The 22,133-nt window shown below is 41.9% G+C and overlaps 1 long non-coding RNA gene across 2 annotated transcripts; it reads left to right on the top strand.

Annotated features, from left to right (window-relative positions):
- Positions 1–1,015: 1,015 nt before the first annotated feature.
- On the top strand, positions 1,016–15,611 carry LOC133249801 (uncharacterized). 2 transcript variants are annotated; one of them, XR_009737106.1, is made up of 3 exons: positions 1,016–1,476; positions 2,318–2,429; positions 14,945–15,611. It is a non-coding gene; the product is annotated as an uncharacterized LOC133249801 (long non-coding RNA). The 2 variants fall into 2 exon arrangements; XR_009737105.1 differs by lacking the exon at positions 14,945–15,611 and adding an exon at positions 7,583–8,328.
- Positions 15,612–22,133: the final 6,522 nt, after the last annotated feature.

Here is a 22,133-nt window from a genome sequence, read left to right as displayed (position 1 = left end):
GGAGACTTTGGTTAAAAAAGGTGCTGAAAGTCAGGCAATTAATAAGAGTGGAGCTAGGATTCAAATCTTAATCAATACAGTGCCAAAACCCATGCTCTTAAGCACTACTCTATCCTTCTTCTCTAATCATTAAGCTAACTGTAGGTCTTAAAATAAATCATTCAATTTGCTTTATATTAGAAACACCAACAAGATAATGAGCTCTGAAACTAATTAATGAATAATGTAAATTGATTCAACATTGTTTCATGATTAATCAGCCCTCAAGTGCACAAACTCTGTTTGGAACAAAAGACTAGAAAAATTCAAAAGAAGAAAATAGGCAAACCATTGCCAAGTATCTTTCACTTGAAATTATTCCCAGTAATATGGCTAACTCTGTGAGGTTCTATTGATGTTTGTCCTTATTCTCTGTATCAATGAGATTCTCTTATTTCAGCGGTCTTAATTTTCCATAAAGACCACTTGTGAAATATACAGAATTCTGAAAAATGCTACAAGTTAAACATATATGCGATTCCTTCTACAGTCCCTTACTGCTTAGTATTGTAATTATTTTCCAGATTTTTAAGTTCAGAGAAACCAGGGACATATTCCCAGGAACTAAAATAACTGACAAACAGGAGAGTTTCAAATAACTGTTTATTTGACTACGTGATTGAATGTCTCTGAAGTGTCTGACTTACTGACATGTTTTTCAGAGGATTTTTTTTCTTTAGGAAATTTTCAAAGATAAGTTAAGGGCACCCAAAATAGATCAACTCAAGTGAACTGACTTTGTGGTTGAGTTTTGTTTTTTTTTTTTTTCCCTTAATGGAAACAGATTGTTGGGCCAAGATTGGACACTCTATCTGGACCTAAGAGGAATGTACATCATCTAGAAATCCTGAAACTGTTGGTGTTGAATTTGTCAGCTCAGTGCATCTTTGAGTTGCCTCTGCTTAAAGAGGGGGTAAGCTTATGTTGTTGCATGTACTCGGGATAAAGTATTTGGGCCCTTTCAGATCCGAGGAAGGGTTTGGATGTGTGCTGGGGTCCAAGTAGTGCAGTTATAATGGGTCGGGTCGTGCCTTTTGTTTGCTCATTTGCCTATAAGCATTCCCACAGGTTCCGTCACTATGGTAACATGTTCATGTTGCTAAGGTGCCTTCTCCTCCACCCCCAACCATGGGGCGTGATCACAGACTCTAGCTGGCTGTTCAGGGTGCCCCCTTCCCCTTATGGCATGATTGGTACCAGGCTTGGCATGGGACCCAAATCGGGCCCAAGTCCTTCCTTCAAGATTCTTCTATCTGAACCTGAGTCACAACGCAGAAATGATTTGAAATCTGGACTTCTAGCAGCATTCTTCCTGGAAGCAAGAGGGGATAAAACCAAACAGAAATGAGAAACAGAAGGGCAGGTCCTGGTGACAACAGGACATGGAATTAGCCCCCAAGGCCTTGGCTCCTGCAGCTGCTTCTCCAGTTCTGCAAGGTAACACCTTTCTTCTTTAAGACAGTTTGAAACAGGTGTCTATCAACTGACACAGAAAGAGAACTGATTAATAGACCAAGGCTTTGTCATAGCCAAATAATGTAAATTCCTTTTAAGACACTAGTTCTATGGGGTGAGGTTTTAAGTCTGAACAGCCCAGAAGTCCTCATAAACCTTTATCTTTTTTCTTTTTTTTTAATATAATTGCTTTACAATGTTGTGTTAGTTTCTGCTGTACAATGAAGTGAGTCAGCTATATGCATACATATATCCCCTCTCTCTTGGACCTCCCTCTCAACTACCCCCACCCCACCCATCTAAGTCATTTGCTGCTGCTGCTGCTAAGTCTCTTCAGTCATGTCTGATTCTGTGCAACCCCATAGACAGCAGCCACCAGGCCCCACCATCCCTGGGATTTTCCAGGCAACAGTACTGGAGTGGGGTGCCATCGCCTTCTCCGATCTAGTCATCATAGAGCACCAAATAAATAGCTGATGGGAACCTCATAAACTTTTTAAACAGTCTTTCTGGAAACTTGAAGATGAGTTGAATTCAATACATTCATAATTCCGACCACAAGATGGCACCTAAAGCATTCTTCCAAAGACTTCTCAGCCACTCAGGATGATTGCCAAAGTCTAAGATCTTATTTTGGAGAAGGCAATGGCAACCTACTCCAGTACTCTCACCTGGAAAATCCCATGGACAGAGGAGCCTGGTAGGCTGCAGTCCATGGGGTCGCTAAGAGTCGGACACAACTGGGTGACTTCACTTTCACTTTTCACTTTCATGCATATGCACCACATAGATTCTTACTGATAGCAAAATTGCTTCATTCTAGATGATTCCATATACATTCTGGTAGTCACAGTATACCTCACAGAGTATCCTGCCCTTAACGACGGTCTTCAGGTGATGGTCAAATCACTAACGTGTTGAACAAATGTGAAAAGGTGAGGTTTGGTCATTTCTTTCAGGATAACAGATGCACCTACAATGTGTTTGGGAAATTAAGTTATATCACCTATTTGCAGGGCAGCAGCAGAGATGCAGACACAGAGAGCAGACTTGTGGACACAGTGGGGGAAGGGGAAGGAGAGGGTGGGACGAACGGAGTGGGTAGCATGAAGACATCCACATTACCATATGTAAAATAGACAGCCAGTGGGAATTTACTGTATGACCCGGGGAGTTTAAACCAAAGCTCTGTGACAACCTAGAGGGGTGGGATGAGGTGGAAGGTGGGAGGGAAGTTCAAGAGGGAGGGGATATATATATACCTATGGCTGATTCATATTAATGTATGGCAGAAACCAACACAGTATTGTAAAGCAATTATCCTTCAATTAAAAATAAATAATTTTTTATTTAGTCATATCAACATGTCATATGACAGCTGAGATCTCCTAACTCCTATGATGCACCCATGCAATTAGCCTCATTATCTGTTCTTTCTTCACAGCCAAACACAACTTTAATGAGTTTTAAATCACTTTCCCTGTTGAAACTTAGAGTCACAAGTTTATGTCCCCGTCTCTAAATCAGATTCAATGCCCACCAAATGGCCCAACAGGCTTTCAGGTGGCACAGTGGTAAAGAATCCATCTGCAGTGCAGGAGACCCAAGAGACTCGGGTTTGATCCCTGGATTGGAAGGATCCCTTGGAGAAGGAAATGGCAACCCACTCCAGTATTCTTGCCTCAGAAATCCCATGGACAGAGGAGCCTGGCAGGACTACAATCCACGGGGTCACAAAGAGTTGGACACAATGGAGCAACTGAACACACACACATCATTGGCCCAAGAGGTCTTCTTAAAGCTTTGCCTTCAGTTTTCAGTTACAACATACTACACATAAAACCAACACAAAAATATACTGTATCTTACAGAATGTATCGCACCAAGCCTCTTGGATAAAATGCAAAGATCTTACCATCAGAATGAAAGCTGGTGAACCCTCTTTACAGGGAAAAGTCTCTCTCCATAGCCCTTCCTTTGATAGTAAAACACCATCACATGTTACATCCTAATCACAATTTGCAATATTCCTGCTTAGCACATGGTACAATGTGTAATTATATGCTTAATCGGAGAAGGCAATGGCACCCCACTCCAGTACTCTTGCCTGGAAAATCCCACGGACGGAGGAGCCTGGTAGGCTGCAGTCCATGGGGTCACTAAGAGTCGGGCCGACTGAGTGACTTCACTTTCACTTTTCAGTTTCATGCATTGGAGAAGGAAATGGCAACCCACTCCAGTATTCTTGCCTGGAGAATCCCAGGGACAGAGGAGCTTAGTGGGCTGCTGTCTATGGGGTCGCACAGAGTCGGACACGACTGAAGCGACTTAGCAGCAGCAGCAGCATATGCTTAATATCATTCTCCCCGTCTCTATAGTTACTATCCCCTTGAGAAAGGAACTGTATCTATTCCGTACCACTAGGTACTTAGCATCAATATCAGGGACTGGCATTCAATAAATATTTACTAAATGAGTAAACAAATGAGTGTCACAAATCTGAGACAATTTCCTGAAGGCTGAGAGTGACTACAAAGCAGGTACAATTATTTATCAGGACAAGATCTATGTCCTGATAAACAATGGCAGGTTCACAGGACAGCTCCAGGGTCCAGTCCAGTTCAGGCTGGGAGAACAGTCTAACTCAGGGAGCCTAAGATCTATGCCAGTCACTGGCATCCAACCTGTTTCCAGCACACACACTGCCCAAGGAAGAGGCTGACTAAGAAGTTCTGATCTATTCTTGTCCCAACAAGAATTCTCCCTAAACTCTCTTGGCCATAGATGGATCAAACCTGACCTGATCTCCAACCCTACACAGGGTTCTTTATTTTTAATTAATTAATTAATTTTAATTGGAGGCTAATTACTTTACAATATTGTAGTGGTTTTTGCCATACATTGACATGAATCGGCCACGGGTGTACATCTGTTCTCCATCCTGAACCCCCCTCCCACCTCCTTCCCCATCCTATCCCTCAGGGTCATCCCAGTACACCAGCCCTGAGCACCCTGTCTCATGCATCGAACCTGGACTGGTGATCTATTTCACATATGATAATATACATGTTTCAATGCTATTCTCTCAAATCATCCCACCCTCGCCTTCTCCCACAGAGTCCAAAAGTCTGTTCTTTACATCTGTGTCTCTTTTGATGTCTCACATATAGGGTCATCGTTACCATCTTTCTAAATTCCATATATATGCGTTAATATACTGTATTGGTGTTTTTCTTTCTGACTTACTTCACTCTGTATAATAGGCTCCAGTTTCATCCACCTCAGTAGTACTAATTCAAATGCATTTTTAATAGCTGAGTAATATTCCATTGTGTATATGAACCACAGCTGTCTTATCCATTGATCTGCCAATGGACATCTAGGTTCCTTCCATGTCCTGGATATTGTAAACAGTGCCTACACAGGGTTCTTAACCAATAGACATCTTTATAACTACCTTTTCTCTTCTTGAACCCACTGTTTCCTGGTGAGCTCAGATTTCCCACACTTTTATTAACTGTTTAACCTGGCTCCAGCTTGTCTTCTGCCTGAAAAGGGCTTTTTCTCCACAAGTTAGCAAATGTACAAAGTATTTGCATAGAATATGAAGACTGCCCACAACAAAGAAAATACTGAGCAACACTGTACTACCGCTGTACTTCCTAGAGTTTTTTTTTTATTATGCTGTGCAATGAAGGAAGCCTGAGTTTTTCCCCTCCTCTTTTCTTCTTGCTCTACGACACAGGCAGGAACCAACTTCTGCCCCCAACATTGGGAGTACAGAGCCTTAACCACTGGACCACCAGGAAAGTCCTGTTAGAGATATTTAGACTGAAGCAACCAAAATTAACTCTGGGGTGACTTAAACTAAAGGCAGTAAATTAGAAGGGCATGTGGTAACTTATCAAGTCAAAAGAAATAGAAAAGTATCAGGCCCCAAGGAGGAAACAGAGCAGCTTTGAAGATCTCGGTAGCAGGAAATAACAACCAGATTCTCTTCAAGTTGTCTCCCTCAAAGTGAATCACTTCAGTCCACCTGAACATTTCAGTCCAGACTCCAATTTCAGAGAGGGAATCTGATTGGCCTAGAGTGGATCATGTGATCAACCCTTGGCCCAAGGAGGGGCATCTTGATTGACAGGCCCACTAAGAACCCAGTCAAGGGGGATGCTTCTGCTACTCAAGAAAAAAAAAAAAAGGAAGACACAGAAGAGTCCATATGTCCCTTAGAGCCTGTAAACCTAGTGTGGATTCTTCTGGGTCCTACGGTGTGCCATGTACCCTTGAGCAGAGTGAAGCATAATAATCTTTCAAAAGAGTCTCCACAATAATTGGCCTGATCTCTGAGCTCTGGCGTTTTCCTCCCAGAACATTTTGACGAACAGTACGTGATGATGTCATAAGGAAAATGGGAGTTAAAAGGGCCATTATCTGTATATCTAAAGCCAGATCCTCATGACTTGTTGAAGCAAATCACTCTATCCCTTCATTCATCATGCCTTTGTTGAGTGATTGGGCTGTTTTGACATTTTCCTCTAGAAAAATCTGCCTTCAGTCCCCACACCTTCTCCCCCACCTCCAACACAGGCACAGTACACGCAGGCACACACCTCTAGGCACTGTGTTTCTGATCATAATGGCAGCAGAAAGAGCTTCAATCTAGAAATCTGAGTCTCTTCTTCCTCATCTGTAACAGCGTAATTTACATGGATCAATCGAGGGGATGTATGCAAAGCTGCTTACATGCACAGAAAAATAAGATAGTATTTTTATTGCTAAGAAAGTATTATTTCTGAACTATTTCCCCATTTCAGGGCTTTAACTCCCTCTTTCTTCACTCTTCCTTCTTCAGTTTCAGAAGCCTGATGACCAGTGGTGGGTTAGGGAGAGGAGATGGTGGTTTGGTTTTTGTTTTTTTTTAACAGCAGAACAAACAACCAGATAACTCAAATCCCAAGAGGAAAAGTTACAGACTAAAAATAATTGAATATTTTAATATTACAGTTTAATATTAAGTAGCAAGTGATATGGGGGTCTGTTCCCAGGGAGCTCTGAAACTTGTGGCTAGGTTTCCATAGCACCTTGGGGGACCTCCCTGGGGATCCAATGGTTAAGACTTCACCCTTCCACTGCAGGTTTGGTACCTGGTCCGGGACCTAAGATCCCACATGCTATGTGGTGGGGCAAAAAAGAAAAAAACAAAAATGACACTTTGGAGCTAATCTAGTAAAACACACAGCAGCCGGCATGCCTGGTAACTGTGTCCACCTCTCTCCCAGACTAAGCAGGATAGTCTATTGGCCTACCATCCACAGGAATACAGTCCGCCGGCCATTCTCCAGTGGTCTCCTCTCAGGCTGGTTTTGTCGCTTACACGATTCATCCTATCCTTCCTCGCTTCACAGACCTCAGTTCCCTCTGCACACAGAAGTGTCTGGTGCCTCCCTCCTTTCCTCTGGCCACCACCCCCACACAAGTCATCATGGGTCCTCCTCAACCATGCTCCAAGGCTTCTCCAATCAATTCCCCACCCGTTCTGGTAACTTACTCTGTGCAACTTCACTCGCGCCTGTAGGTGAGCCGTGGGAGGAGATTGTGCCTACACACGCCCCACCATTCCGCTCTTCTTCAGCTGCGCCATCTTAGTATGGGGACTGGGACAGAAGGACTTCCAAGGCTTGTTGCCTTAAAGCTCACGTGGGAAATAAGAGGCAGGTCCTCTCCCCTCTGACATCTCCCAGATGAATTAAAAATGTCTCTCCTTTCTCATCCTCCACCTCCACTACATGGTTCAGTGCAGAAGGCTCATCTCAGACACTCAACAGCATCAAAGTCTCAGTCACGTTCTGTCTGAAACTTGGATTCTAACATTAGACTTAGACTTTAATGCCTGTCTGATGGGAAGCTACTACTGCACCATTGCGCATGCTTTCCAGACCACAGTTAGAAAGGTAACTCAATGCTTAAGGCCTCCTTTTTTCTTTCAAAAGTTTGACTTTTCCAATAGGAAGCCTGATTTTCAATATAATAATGAATGCTGCTATGCATTTTTTTTAATCACATAAAACTCAATTTTTACACTTTCTAGGGCCAAAGCAGTGAATGCTAGCAGTAGCCTATGGAACAACAAGAAAATTGCAGAAAAGAAAAGCATTGGTTATTATTTTGCAGTTCTATCTTGTCACACTAGTCTGTGTGTCACGTGAGGACTTGGAAGTACAAACAACAAAGGCATTTGGATATGGTTTTCGAAAGTCAAATAATAAACTAACACAGCAGAAGTCTTGGGAACTGTATTTAGCTTCACTGAAAGTCAGAGCTCGAAAGACCTGAGAATTCATCTTTGTCTAACCCCCTCCCTGCACACATAAGGCTCTGAAGCTTTGGAAAGCGGGGAACAGATGGAATCAAATGATTCGCCCAAGGACATGGAAACAGACACTCTTTTTTTTATTTTTAGCTACAATCTATTCAGTGCTTGCTCCCTGGCAATCCCTCTGCTGTCACTACATAGTCATTGTCTCATTTACTCCTCTCAGCACTCCTGAGAATTGGTATGATTAAACTCATTTTACAAGGGAGTAGCTGGGGTTTACAGAGGTTAATTTATCTGCTCAATGTCACATAGCTACTGAATGAAGAGCCAGTTTGCAATGCCATGATGTTGGACGCCAGAACCCAGGCTTCTAACCTGGGCCTACTGTGTTTCAGATACCATGCCGAGGACTGAGAAAACAAGGAAAAATAAGGTACCCTACATGGCCCTGAGTCTCTGAATCTGCTAACAATACAAGCTCCTGTGGTCTACTACTGTGACCTGCAGTGATAATTTCTATCAGGTCAGGAAGATGGATTTCTCCTTGGAAATCTACTCGGTAGCAGCTACTCATTCATGCGCAATGTCGTTATGAGCAAAGATCACAGGACTTGGGGTCTGAAGGCTCTAGTTCTAACCTCAAGTCTGATACCTACTCATCAGTTATGAGTCCTGGGTGAGCCTCTTTTCTCTACCTGCAAAAGTATAAAATTTCCATCCAAGTTAGTTCATAGAACTGTTGTGAATTTCAAAGACCATAGATTGAAAGCCCTCAGCATGAAGCAAAGAATTACTGTATTGATAAATATACATCTGAAGTCATATTGCATATTCTCCTAAAAAGTTTTCAAAACTCTTTATAAATATAGTCAGCTCATGAAAATTTTGGAAAGCACAATGTGGTTCATAGTGGGAAGGGAAGAAGGAGGAAGGAAATGAACCACAGATCAATTGAATAGCATTAACCATGTCCTGGCTCAGAAGCAGATTGGTGGTTCCATGTTCAACTTATTAGTAAGTTTCTTAATTATGTATGTGGTGCAGACATTCTTTCTTACATATTAACTGTTGAATAATAAATGTTTGAATTTTTAACAAAGAAAGGAAGGTATTACTGACAAAAAAAATCTGTGGACCCTTTTCTGGAGATCTTTTTATGTTTGGGGTTCTTTTATGGAGGGAGCTTAAGACCACACAGATTTGAAGGATGGAGAGGGAATAAAAGCAGGACCCCTAACCTACTAACCTCTCTAATTCAGACCCCATCAAGTTTCAGCCTTAATACAATTGGGTGCCCACTTTCCCTGTTTGAATGGAAAGAGACCATTTCCTTTTCCAAGAAAAAAACTCTCATGTAGTCTAGAGAGATACCACAGTTGTCATAACTATAAATTTATTTGGAAGAACAACTGGGCTTTACACAGGCCATCTGGAGAAGACAAATGTTTCGTGTAAGCATGTGGGAAATTTCACCGACGACATATGCAGCTAAATGAACTGTCTTCAGCATTGCCAAAAAAGAAAATTCCATTACACATGGGGAAGGTATCTCAATCATCACCTTAAAATAAATACTTGTCCATCTTTTAATTTAACTAAAACATACCTAAAATGTAGCTATGTTTCTTTTCAATGTACTGACAACCAAATATACAGCCTCTGCAGAGAGATGCCTTAGGTTCAACTCCACAGGGACAGCTCTGAAATCACTGCATTCATCTGCTCATGTTTTAAAAAAATACATCTTCCTACCACCTCCTCTGGTTTGTACACCTTCCACTCCTCTGAACACTGGATGTGACATCATGGAAGAGTGTTAGACAGTAAATCAGAAATTTGAGTCCTGCCCTCAACACTAATTCACAGTGACCACAAACCCTGTTACCGATCTGTTTTCATTTACTCCCCTCTAAAACGAAGAATAATTCCTTCCCTATTTACATCTTAGAGTTTTCTGTGAAGATACTATTAACACCTCACATAAGCAGAATATTTTATAATTTAATAAGTGTTTAAATATATTATTTCAGTAACAACTTTATGCCCATTTTATAGATTTTTAAAAATTGATGCTGGACCTTCCCTGGTAGTCCAGTGATTAAAAATATGCCTGCCGATGCAGGGGACACGGGTTCCATCACTGGGCAGGGAAGATGCCACATGCTGCGGGCAGCTAAGCCTGTGCACCCCAACTACTGAGCCCATGTGTCCTAGAACCCATGCTCTAAAAAAAAATAAAAATAAAAATAAAAAAATTAAAAATTAAATAACAACAAGAGAAGCCACAGTAAAGAGAAGCCTGCGTACTGCAACTAGAGAGTAGCACCCCCTTGCCACAACTAGAAAAAAGCCCCCATACAGCAACAAAGACCCAGCAGAGCCAAAAATAAATGGGTAGCCAATTCCTCCTCCAAGCGGTCTTCCCGTCCCAGGAATCGCACCGTCTCTTATGTCTCCTGCACTGGCAGGCAGATTCTTTACCTGAGCCACCTTGGGCGTCCTAAAAAAAATTAGTACATAAATAAATCTAAATAAACAAATAACAATTTTATTAGTTTGGAACCATACTGTGGGGAGCCTAGAATTCCAGGCTAAGGAACTGACCTTTGTTTGGCATCAAGTAAGGAACCAGGACAGGACGAAAGGGTATTTTAGGAAGCTGAATCTAATGGTGGCTTTGGATTTGGAGAGTTTTGGTTCCAAGACTGTTACAGTCTAGCAACGGAGTGAACAGGTCTGAACGCTGCCTGAATGGTGATGACAGAAAAGAAGAAAGGAGTGAGCCCAAAGGAAGATTCCAATTGCGTGTATAGGGCAGGGCAGGGTAAAGGGTTCAGAGATTGCCAGACAGGTTGATGGGGAGACAAAGGTGAGAGAGAAGAACCAGAAGTCATACAGTATCATGAATCAGAAAAGCAATTGGAATGCTGAGGCAAAGAATTAGAATTGAGGAAAACAAGTGATAAGGAGTGGCAGCCATTTTGAAAAATATAGCAGTAAAATATTTACAAAGAAATATCTTAAATGTATACTAGCTGTGACTCCATCTCAAAAACTGTGGGGCCTTAGGTAGCCTCCTAGCCTCTGTGGGCTTCACTCCTGATCACCTGAAAAATGAGGATAATAATTCTTACATCCTAGGGTCAGGGTCCCTGGTATACAGAACACACAGTAGCAATGACACCTACTTTCGCAACTCAAAAGAGTCAGCGAGGAGACTGCCCTGGCCGACCAGTGATTAGGACGTGACACTTCCACTGCAGGGGTGCAGGTTTGATCCCAAGTCAGGGAACTAAGACTCCACATACCAAGCAAGCCTCACGCGCAAGCCTCGCAGCATGGCAAAAAAAAAAAAAAATTAAATAACAATAAAAATGTCCATGAAACACTTTTTTAAAAAGTAAGAGAAGCAGTGACCACATGCTTGGCTGTGTGGCTCAGACAGATCCACCTATTGAAGCAGCTACAGGTCAAGTTCCTTTCTCTTCCAGGAAATTGCATGAATCTAGCAGCTTTAATGGGAAATCCAACACCAGGGGATAAACAGAAACACAGTCTCCTTCAACCCTATTTGACCTCAGCAGTCTTCAAATGCCAACCGCTCTCACTGCTGCCGCTGCTGTGTAGTCACTAAGTCTTGTCTGACTCTGTGACCCCATGACTGTAGCCCACCAGGCTCCTCTGTCCATGGGGATTCTCCAGGCAAGAACACTGGAGTGGGCTGCCATCGCCTTCTCCAGATAACCTTCCCAACCCAGGGATCAAACCCACATCTCCTGCTTTGCAGGTGGATTCTTTACCACTGAGCCACCTGGGAAGCCCAGTAACTTCCACTGGCCACTAACAAATCTGCCAACATGGCAGGGACCACCTCCGGCCCCTCCACAAGGAGCACTAGGAGCCAGTCTCACAAGCCATGCTCAAAAGCTGGACGCACCAATGTTGGCCACGCCCTGCCCCCCCAACCACCACAATGAGGGGCTGGGACATGTAGCCCAAGACTGGAGGAAGATCTGTAGGCAGACTTAATTCCTGCCTCATGGCCACACCCACAGACAAAAGGGTGAGACAACAATCAACGTGAAAAATTAATGCTTTTTTCTCCCCAATCAAAAGGTTGTCAGAAAAGGTTCTATTTCAGTGATCACTGAGTAAATGAATGAATCACTGTCTCTAAGCTTTTGTTCAGAACGTTGGGCTATAGATACAGGACAGGTGGTTAATCCACAAAGTATTTTGAACTGCCACTAGAAGATCCACTCTCTCAACTTCATCTGTAAATATAACAACAGCAGAATAAAATCTCCTGAATTGGAATTTATTAGGAGTCAAGAGAAGGAAGAAATGTAAAATCTTTTGATAATATAGCAATTTCCCATTATTTTTTTTTAAAGGTGCTAATTGACATTATTTACTTTCTAAGTAGAACATGAAGTTGAACTTTTGGTCACAGACTTTGGCTTGTGTCTGTGAAACTGGATTTTCTTCTAAGGATGCAAGCAATTATTTGATGAGACCACTTTAGAAGGAAATGAGATCAGTCCTGGGAAATAAATACTTCTTGCTCCAAAGCAAATCTCGCTAGAATTCACATAACCACTTGGAAAATACTACTCTTAAAAAAAAAAATTCTGACTTGGCTTCACTTCAGTGATTACTACGCCTTTGTTAGCTGAATGACTTGTGCTGCCAAAGCACATGATTTTGATCCAAAACTACCTCAATGATGTGCTAAAAATAGCAAAGCTAAATGAACTGAACACAGGCGACCAAAGCCACACTGAGTGTTGAAGGAGTCACACTATAAATAGAAGAAAAGAAAAGAGCAAAAGAAAACAGGGTCAAAGGAAAAGCCAAAATGTTTTTCTTTAATACAGACTGGGATTCCCAGATTACAATGAGAAAACGGGTTACTTCTGTTTTAAAAAATTTTATTGGAGTATATTTTTTTACAATGCTGTGTTAGTGTCTGCTGTACAGCAAAGTGAATCAGCCACGCGTGTATATTTGGCCCCTCTTTTTTGGATTCCCTTCCTATTTAGGTCACCATAGAGTATTGAGTAGAGTTTCCTGTGCCATACAGTAGGTTCTTGTATCCATTTATACATAATAGTGCATATATGTCAATCCAGGCTCCAGTTCAACCCACTCCTCTTCCCCTCCTTGGTGTCCATACAGTTGTTCTCTATGCCTGTGTCTTTATTTCTGCTTTGCAAATAGTTTCATCTGTACCATTTTTCTAGATTTCACATATATGCATTAATATACGATACAGCTCATGCAGCTCAATATAAAAAAAAAAAGCAAACAACACAATCCAAAAAAATGAATGGAAGACCTAAATAGACATTTCTCCAAAGAAGACATACAGATGGCCAAGAGGCACATGAAAAGGTACTCAACATCAATAATTACTAAAGAAATGCAAATCAAAACTGTAATGAGATATTATCTCACAGCCACTATGAAGAACAGTACGGAAATTCCTAAAAAAACAAAAATGGAGCTACCATATGACCCAACAATCCCACTCTTGAGCACATATATCTGGAGAAAACCATAATTTGAAAAGATACGTGTATCCCAATGTTCATTGCAGCACTATTTACAATAGCCAAGACATAAAAGCAACTTAAATGTCCATCCGAGGAATGGATAAAGATGTAGTACAAATATACAATGGAATATTACTCAGCCATAAAAAGGAATGAAACTGTGCCATTTGCAGAGACATGGATGGACCTAGAGACTGTCATACAGAGTCATAAGGAGAGAAAATTGGTTACTTCTTATGTTGCTTTATAGAAGGTTGCCATGGTTTACTCATTCTGAGATTCTGAGAGTTGTTCTGCAATGCAGCATTCTCTCCTGGACTTCCCAGGTGGCACTAGTGGTAAAGAACCTGCCTGTCAATGCAGGAGATGCAAGAGACCTAGGTTCTATCCCTGGGTAGGGAAGCTCCCCTGGAGAAGGAAATGGCAACACACTCTAGTGTTCTTGCCTGGGAAATTCCAGGGACAGAGGACCTGATGGGCTACAGTCGAAGGAGTCGAAAAGAGTCAGACACAACTAAACAACAACAAAAGCATTCTCTCCTAATAATAGAGGGTTGTTTACAGAAGAAAAGCACTGACACCAGCCTTCTCATGGCCCCCGTTAAAGTGTAACTACAGTGGAACCTCTAATTCCCAGTATTTTATTATTAAACCCCTTTGAGAATCTGTTCAATTATCCCTTTTATGTTTAGATGTCAGAAACATCTAAAATGGTGTGGGTGAAAGTGTGTGTGAAAATGAAGTGTGTTAGTCACTCAGTCATGTCTGACTCTTTGCAACCCCATGGACTATAGCCTGCCACGATCCTCTGTCCATGGGGTTCTCCAAGCAAGAATACTGGAGTGGGTTGCCATTCCCTTCTCCAGAGGATCTTCCTGATCCAGGGATCGAACCCTGGTCTCCCACATTGCAGGCAGAGTGGTGTGCCCTATATCAAAACCTATCATTCTGCAGCATTAGACAATGTGTGTGTGTTCTGCTGAATATGGGGACTTCCCTCAGGAGATGGCTGGAGTCGGGTATAGATTCATCACAAGAGGTAATGGGGTCTCAAGTGCTCTTTTTCTCCAGCTCACTGCTAAAGGGAGAGGGAGACTTCTGAAAAATCTCCCTCTAGTTCCTGTGAGTGTGTGATAACTTTGTACTGCTCAGGACAGGCTCAGACTGGCTGGCTGTCTGCCCTGACCTTGAACTAAGATTCTGTGCTCTGCAGCTGCTGAAAGAATCCGTGACTCTGAGGTCTGCCTTGTCTAGGCGCAACACCCACACTGGCTTCTCTACCTCAGACAGGTGCTCTGCAGTAGGCAGGAAGGTGCCAGGAGCTCATGGCACAGTTACCTATCTCAGCTGGACTCAGGTTTAATTACATTAATATTTAATTAGCGTGATAATTGATGCTGTCCAAAAAGTACCCTGAAGGAGATGTTTAAATTCTATAAATAGTCAATAACAGGTTTATTGTATTTGTTTTATATTTAAACCACTAAAATTAGGCCCTACTTAACTAAAGGGGAAATTCCTAAAAAATACACATTGCACATTCATTGCCCAAAAATGGGCTTTCATTTTTGTCTCGCAGAGCCCCAGGATTTCACAGCGTTGCCCCAGAGAGAATGGATGGAGGCAAAGGGCGACTGAGTGAATGAGGCTCTGGGCATTTGGAAGCCCATCCCTGATCCAGTGAAAGTATTATGTTTTGGAGTTCCAAAGATTTCAGTTGAGGGGAAAAAGAGAATTCCTGGGACTTCCCTGGCAGTCAAGAGGCTAAGACTTCAGGCTTCAATGGAAGGGGCTCAAGTTCAATCCCTGGTCAGGGAACTAGATCCCACATGCCTCAACTAAGCGTTCACATGCCACAACTGAAGACCCTGCCTGCCACAACAAAGACCCAGCACAGCCAAATAAATAAATATTTTTAAAAGTTAAAAAAATTCCTAGCTGGAAAGTTCTTGTGTATGTGCACATATATGTATATAAACTATACATATGTATTTACAAAGCTATTTGTTTTAGGACTGTTTCATTTTCAACATACTATAGCCAAAAATTTAAACTCACTCTAAATATAAACCCATCTAGCTTAAGTAGGGGGAAAATAGTTTATCGATTATTGTATCTCAAAATTCATGGGGTTTTCTAGCTTCAGGCATGAGTGAATGAAGGCTATCAAACTGTACCATCAGGATGAATCCCACTTTTTCTGTCTACTTTCCTCTATGTTGGCTTCTTTCTCAACAAGCTGCTCTCCATGTGCAGCAAAGATGACCCCAGGATCTTGAGATCTACATGTGCAACCTCAGAAAAAAATAAGAACTTATCTCCCCTATATGCCTTTCGCTCTTTCAAAAGACTCTTCTTGACACTCTTGGGTCATCTGTTCACACTGGGAACAAAGGAACTTCTCTAACTGGCTAGCCTAGAGGGGATGTACCAACTTCTGTGGTAGGAGAAGTTGCTTGCTCTCAGTACTGTAGCATGGCAACAACAGGAAAGAATATGAGCAAAAGTAAAGATAACATTTACCCTCTGCGGCACAGTAATATCAGATCTCAGTTTGTTTCATAGTACTACCAGACCTCCAGGAGATGGTGAGGGACAGGAGGCCTGGCGTGCTGCAGTCCATGGGGTCTCAAAGAGTCGGACATGACCTAGCAACTGAACAATAAAAACAACCATCAGATCTCAGTTTTCGAAAGAAAACATAGCCCTAAAACATTTTGAAATTCCTTGTTTGTTAAAGCAAAATCAGAATTCATCCAGGAGAGGACTTCCCTGGCAGTCCAGTGGTTAAGACTTCCAATGCAGGGGGTGAGGCATCGATCTCTGGTAGCATAGCCTATTCCCACATGCCCTGGGGCCAAAAAAGCAAAACATAAAACAGAAGTAATATTGCAACTAATTCAATAAAGACTTTAAAAGCATCCACATCAAAAAAAAAATTTATGCAGGAAAATGACCCTGTTATTTAGAGTGAAAGTTAAAGTGCTCCTTGCTTAGTCATGTCCATCTCTTTGCAACCCTATGGACTGTAGTCTACTAGGCTCCTCGATCCATGGGATTCTCTGGGCAAGAATACTAGAGTGGGTTGCATTTCCTTCTCCAGGGGATCTTCCTGAACCAAGGCTTAAACCCAGGTCTCCTGCATTACAGGCAGATTCTTTACCATCTGAGCCACCAGGGATCTTTAAATATGTACACTTATCTATGTGTAATTTAAAGAAACACGTAAGATCGAAAGTAAAGGTTGGAAAAAAGATACACTCTGCAACCACTAACCAATGCCCCTGCTGTCCCCTCCTCAAAATACAAAAAATAGGAATGGCTCTCCCACCTCCCCTTTCTCTGCTTCTCCCTTTCCTGAAGCATCCGGTCTTTAGGCCACAGGTGGTGCAGTGTAAGGCGGCCCCCACACCGGGGGTCAGAAGGCTGCTCAGGGTATCAGAACCTGCACAGAGGGCGGAGCTGTCCATGGAGGAAGGAACCACAGGGCTCATTTCACGGGCAAGTGACATGATTCCATTATGATTCTAAAGGATCATAATCATTCACTAGGATGCTATTTGGTGATCCGCAGTCACCAAATAGACTATTTTTGAGAGAAGAGCAGAAGCAGGTTAATCCGATGAAAGATTCTTACTGTAGCCCAGGTGAGAGATGAAGATGGTTTGGGCTCAGGTAGCATTAATAACAGGAGAGAAAGAGTAAATGGCTCTAAAAATAAGAACAGGAAACACTTCACAGACAAACAGTTCCGTGGTTATAAACAACCCTCTCCTACTGAGGCTTTTGTTTTGTTTTTGTTGAGGCGGGGGCGGGGGGCGGGGGGAAGGGAGGGCGTGGTGTACCTAGGTGCACATAAGGAATGAGGAATCCATTCATCTGCATTTTCCCTCATTTCATCAGAGAGCACTTACCCTCCAGAGATGGCTCAAATGTCCTCCCTTCCACATGCCCTCTCATCCCCTGCATTAACCACTTCTTCAGACTCCACAGCACTGTGTGCCTGGGCCAAAAAAAAAAAAAACAACAACAACGGTCTTGCCACTTCCTCTTGTGGTTCGTGATGCTTGTTTTCACTTCCAGATTTGAAACTCCTGTGGTGTGGATTCCTATCTTGGGCATCACAGGGCCTCCGTACTAGCAGAGTCAGAATCATCATCTGTATTACCTAAAGTATGTGCTAAATACCTAAACAAAACCACTGTTTAATAAGAGCATTTTCCAGGGCTTCCCTGGTGGTCCAGTGGTTACGAATCCACCTGCCAATGCAGGAGACATGGGTTCCATCCTTGTTCTGGGAAGATCCCACATGCCGCAGCCACACGCCACAACTACTGAGCCTGTGCTCCACAGCAAGAGAAGCCACCACAATGAGAAACCCTCACACTGCAGCTAGAGTAGCCCCCACTCACCACAACTGGAGAAAGCAAGCCCACAGGTAGCAACAAAGACCCAGCGCAGCCAAAAATAAATAATTAAGTAAATAATAAATTAGTTGTTTCAGAAAAAAAAACCCAAAAAAGCATTTCCCAAAGAGAGGTATTAAACCAAGGGATTTATTGGTTAAAGCCACAGTATCTCATTCATCACTCCACTCATTAACCAAATTACTGTAGAACCTCCTGGGTAAGACAGGGTTTCAGAATCCTTCCTCTGTCCCATCCTAAAAAAATTCTGGCTCTTCAAGGACAACCTCAGAACCTGCCTTGAGAACAACCAGCACGGAAAATTCTTTCCAGTTAGAAGTCTGGAACTCTCACTTGTGCCCAATTTAGCAACAATCGGGCCCAGTGGTAAAGAATCTGCCTGTAACTCGGGAGACATAGAATGCAGGAAACATGGGTTCGGTCCCTGGGTCAGGAAGATCCCCTTGAGAAGGAAATGACAACACACTTCAGTATTCTTGCCTGGGAAATCCCATGAACAGAGGAACCTGGAGGGCTACAGTCTATGGGGTTGCAAAAGAGTCAGACACAACTGAGCGATTAAACAAGACGTCAGGGTTGCCAGTATGAGATGGTTGCTATAATAAGCAGGTCTTAACCAAGGTCAAATGTTCAGTCCATTTGGCAATGTTGACTATCAGGCGTGCATTCCATAGATTAGGCTCACTCTCTTCTCCCAGTTACAGAGCTCCATTGAGTTGACGCTATACTCTAGCTATAAGAAGAGTATAATTTTCTGTAAACTCTTCCTAAAGTTACGCTAAAGAATGCATAGGCATTTACTATCCTAGGTTTATATATTAAAAAAAAAAAGTTAAAGATCACATTGAATCCCTTGTGATGGTTTTGTCCAAATATGCGCCTTGATTTTTTGCTTTTCAGCTGCTCCTGTGGATTTCTGTAAGCCCAGTAACTGTGTCATTCCTTGTCATTGCTGTGTCCTTGGACCAGGCACACATAGCAGGCACCACGTATGTGTTTTACTTTATAAAGCTAGAGAAACAGCCATTTGAAGGCTTTCCCAAGAAAGCTATCATTCCCAATTGGTTTGTATAACTGGCAAGAATGTATCTTAAGCGAAGGGATATAATTTTGAAAGCATCTCCAAAAAAATTAAATTCACTTATTTTTCAAAGTAGTATCATATTTCACCTTGCAAGGAGACTGACTTTTTGGCCCCTGTCTTCCAGGCATCCCACACCCTAATCATAGCTTAAAGCTCAAAGGGATTCACGGTTTTTCAGCTCACCAAGACAGGGCATAAATATTCTATTTTAAAAGCTGTTTTGGGGCATATTTTCCAAGAGACCATTGAGTAGCCAGAACTGCTGTATGCTTCCTACAACAGCAGGGGGCACCCATCAAGGAGATTTTTGACCCCTGTGAAGGGCAATCAAAGGCTTTGAAGGGACTTCGGCCCACGTCAACTCAGACCATAGGCAGTCAGAGAACTTGTCATTCAGCCAAAAATTCAGAAAATACCACTGCACCTGCTTTCAGCTGCCGTCATGCCATTAGGTTATCATATGCAATGTGACTGTTAAGAATCTCAGAGCTTTCCCTGTGTTGGTCTGTATCTTCTTGTTTATCACTTCATCTTACAAAAAACCTTCAGCACAGTACTTAATTTGTAAATTAAGTTCTAATCCTAAAGGAAGTGCTCTGCTCTTTATATTAAAATGACTCAGAGAAACTTTTTAGAAAGCTATTGCTTTCTAGAACTCTTATTTCTACCAACATGCACCCATCCTCTTTTTATATGATAAAAGAAAACTGTTTTGACTACTTCCATTATCTAGCAATGGCAACCCACTCCAGTATTCTTGCCTGGAGAATCCCCATGGACAGAGAAGCCTGGTGGGCTACAGTCAGTGGGATTGAAAAAAGTCATATATGACTGAGCGACTAAGCGCAGCACAGCACATTAACTAGCAAGAAGGTACTCACGCCAAAGACTGGAGGAAGATACATTACCTCGGAAGATAAGCGGACTGGAGAGGCCAGCTATTGGCCTTCATCTTGAGGGTGTTGGCTGAGCCAAGCAAGCTTGAGCAGTGGTTTCCAGAGCCTCAGGGACCATAAAGAAGGCTGAGTGCAGAAGAATCAATGCTTTCAAACTGTGATGTTGGAGAAGACTCTTGAGAGTCCCTTGGACAGCAAGGAGATCAAACCAATCAATTTTAAAGGAAATCAATCCTGAATATTCATTGCAAGGACTGATGCTGAACTGTAGCTTTAATTCTTTGGCCACCTGATGTGAAGAGTTGTCTCTTTGGAAAAGACCTGATGCTGGGAAAGACTGAGGGCAAGAGAAGAAGGGGTGGCAGAGGATGAGATGGTTGGATGGCATCACTGACTCAGTGGACATTAGTTTGAGCAAACTCTGCGAAATAGTAGAGGACAGGGAAGTCTGGCATGCTACAGTCCACGGGATCACAGAGTCGGACCCAACTGAGCGACTGAACAACAACAACAAGGACCTAAGGGACCAGATAAAAAGTTGAAGGCCAGCCCATGGTGAGAAGTCTAGTAGAAACTCTTTCCCTGAAGGGTGGGATCTCAAAGGACCACATCTTTTAAGTAAGGAGAAAGAAGAAATCACCCATCCTTCACTCCCAGATGCCAGCCCAATAAATTGCCTGTGTCAAACCTTAGTGCTAAGTGAAAGGGAAAAATAATTTCCCCCTAAGGATTTAAAACCACTTGGCAATTAAAAGAAAAGAATTACTCATAAACATAACTATGGACGAATCTCAAAAACATTAGGCAGAGAATTCAAAACCACCAGATGACCTCATTTGGGTTGACAAGCCACATTCTCACTATATACACGGTTCAGTAAGTCTCAAGCTAGTCAGTATAAAGTGGTGCCAGGTTGACTGTACCCTAGAACAGAGGTAGGCAAACCATTCCAGGTGAAGGGCCAGAGAGTAAATATTTTAGGCATTGTGGGTGATCCGGTCACTGTTGCAACTGCTCAGCTCTGCAGTTGTAGCACAGAAGCAAACAGACAGTGAGTGAACAAACAGGTGTGGCTGTCTTCCAATAAAATCTTAAAAATCTTTAAAAAATATTGCACAAGGTCCAGCCTATGGGCTATAGTTTGCTTATCCTTGATCTGAAGGCCTGAAGCTTGAAGATAAAAATTCCAAAGATGACATCATCATGAAAACTCTCTAAACACACAAGAAATGACTCCCTTAATGAGAAGCCACAGGGGGGGAAAAAAAGACTCAGACTCAAGAAAGATGTAAGACTTTGGAATAGGTGGAAAAAGATATAAAATCTGTATGTGTAAGATGCTCCAAAACTTACTGAAGAGTAAGCACTCTTGAAAAAGAACCAAATACACAAGGAACTATATTCAATCTTATAATAACTTAGAAAAGAATCTGAAACAGACATATAGATGCAGATATAGATATGTGAATAACTGAATCACTTAGCTATACACCTGAAACTAACACATTATAAATCAACTACACTGCAATTTAGACAAAAAAAAAAGAACAAATAAATGTATATGCAAAACAGAAATAGACTAACAGGTCTAGAAAACAAATTAGTGATTACCAACGTGGAGAGGAAAGGGGGAAGGACAAATTGAGGGTATGAAATGAACAGACCCAAACTACTGTGTATAGGACAGATAAGCTACAAGGATAAGCACGTCTTGTAACAATTTTTAATGGAGTATAATCTGTAAAAATATTGAATCACTATGCTGTAAAACTGAAATGAATATAAAACCATATTTTAATAAAAAAACATTAAACACTGTGATTTTTAAGCAATACGCCCTTTAGAGAACTATATTTTAAAACCTTCAAGTAATAAAATACCTTGCAGCCTCATAAAAATTAAAATGAAAAATTAAAATAAATATAACTCATAAAAATGAAAAATATAAAAACTGAAATTAAAGACTCAATGAAGGGACAGAACAGCAAATTAGGCAGAAGTAAAGAATTAGTGAAATGGTACAATCATAAGATTGTCCAGAAAGAAGTCTAGCTAGAGGCAAAGAAATGGAAAGTATAAAAAAGAGAGATTAAGAGACATACAGGATAGAGGGAGAAAGTCTAGCACTTGCTTAATCAGACTTCTAAAAAGACAGGAGAGGGCAAGTGGGACAGAAACATTATGGAAAGGAATATCTGAGAACTGATGAAAAATACTAAACCACAGATGAGAAGTCAAGTCACAAGCAAGATAGATAACAAGAGACTCACACTGAGTACATCACAGGCAAGTGGTAAAAGAACAAACATAAGTCACCTTACATATGCTCAAAGAAACACCACCTTCAAAGAAGTAATACTC

This window comes from Bos javanicus, chromosome 6 (assembly GCF_032452875.1).
Source record: "Bos javanicus breed banteng chromosome 6, ARS-OSU_banteng_1.0, whole genome shotgun sequence".
Taxonomy (NCBI): Eukaryota; Metazoa; Chordata; class Mammalia; order Artiodactyla; family Bovidae; genus Bos; species Bos javanicus.
The sequence above is the reverse complement of the archived record's forward strand: the minus strand, read 5'-3'. Positions and strand labels throughout refer to the sequence as shown.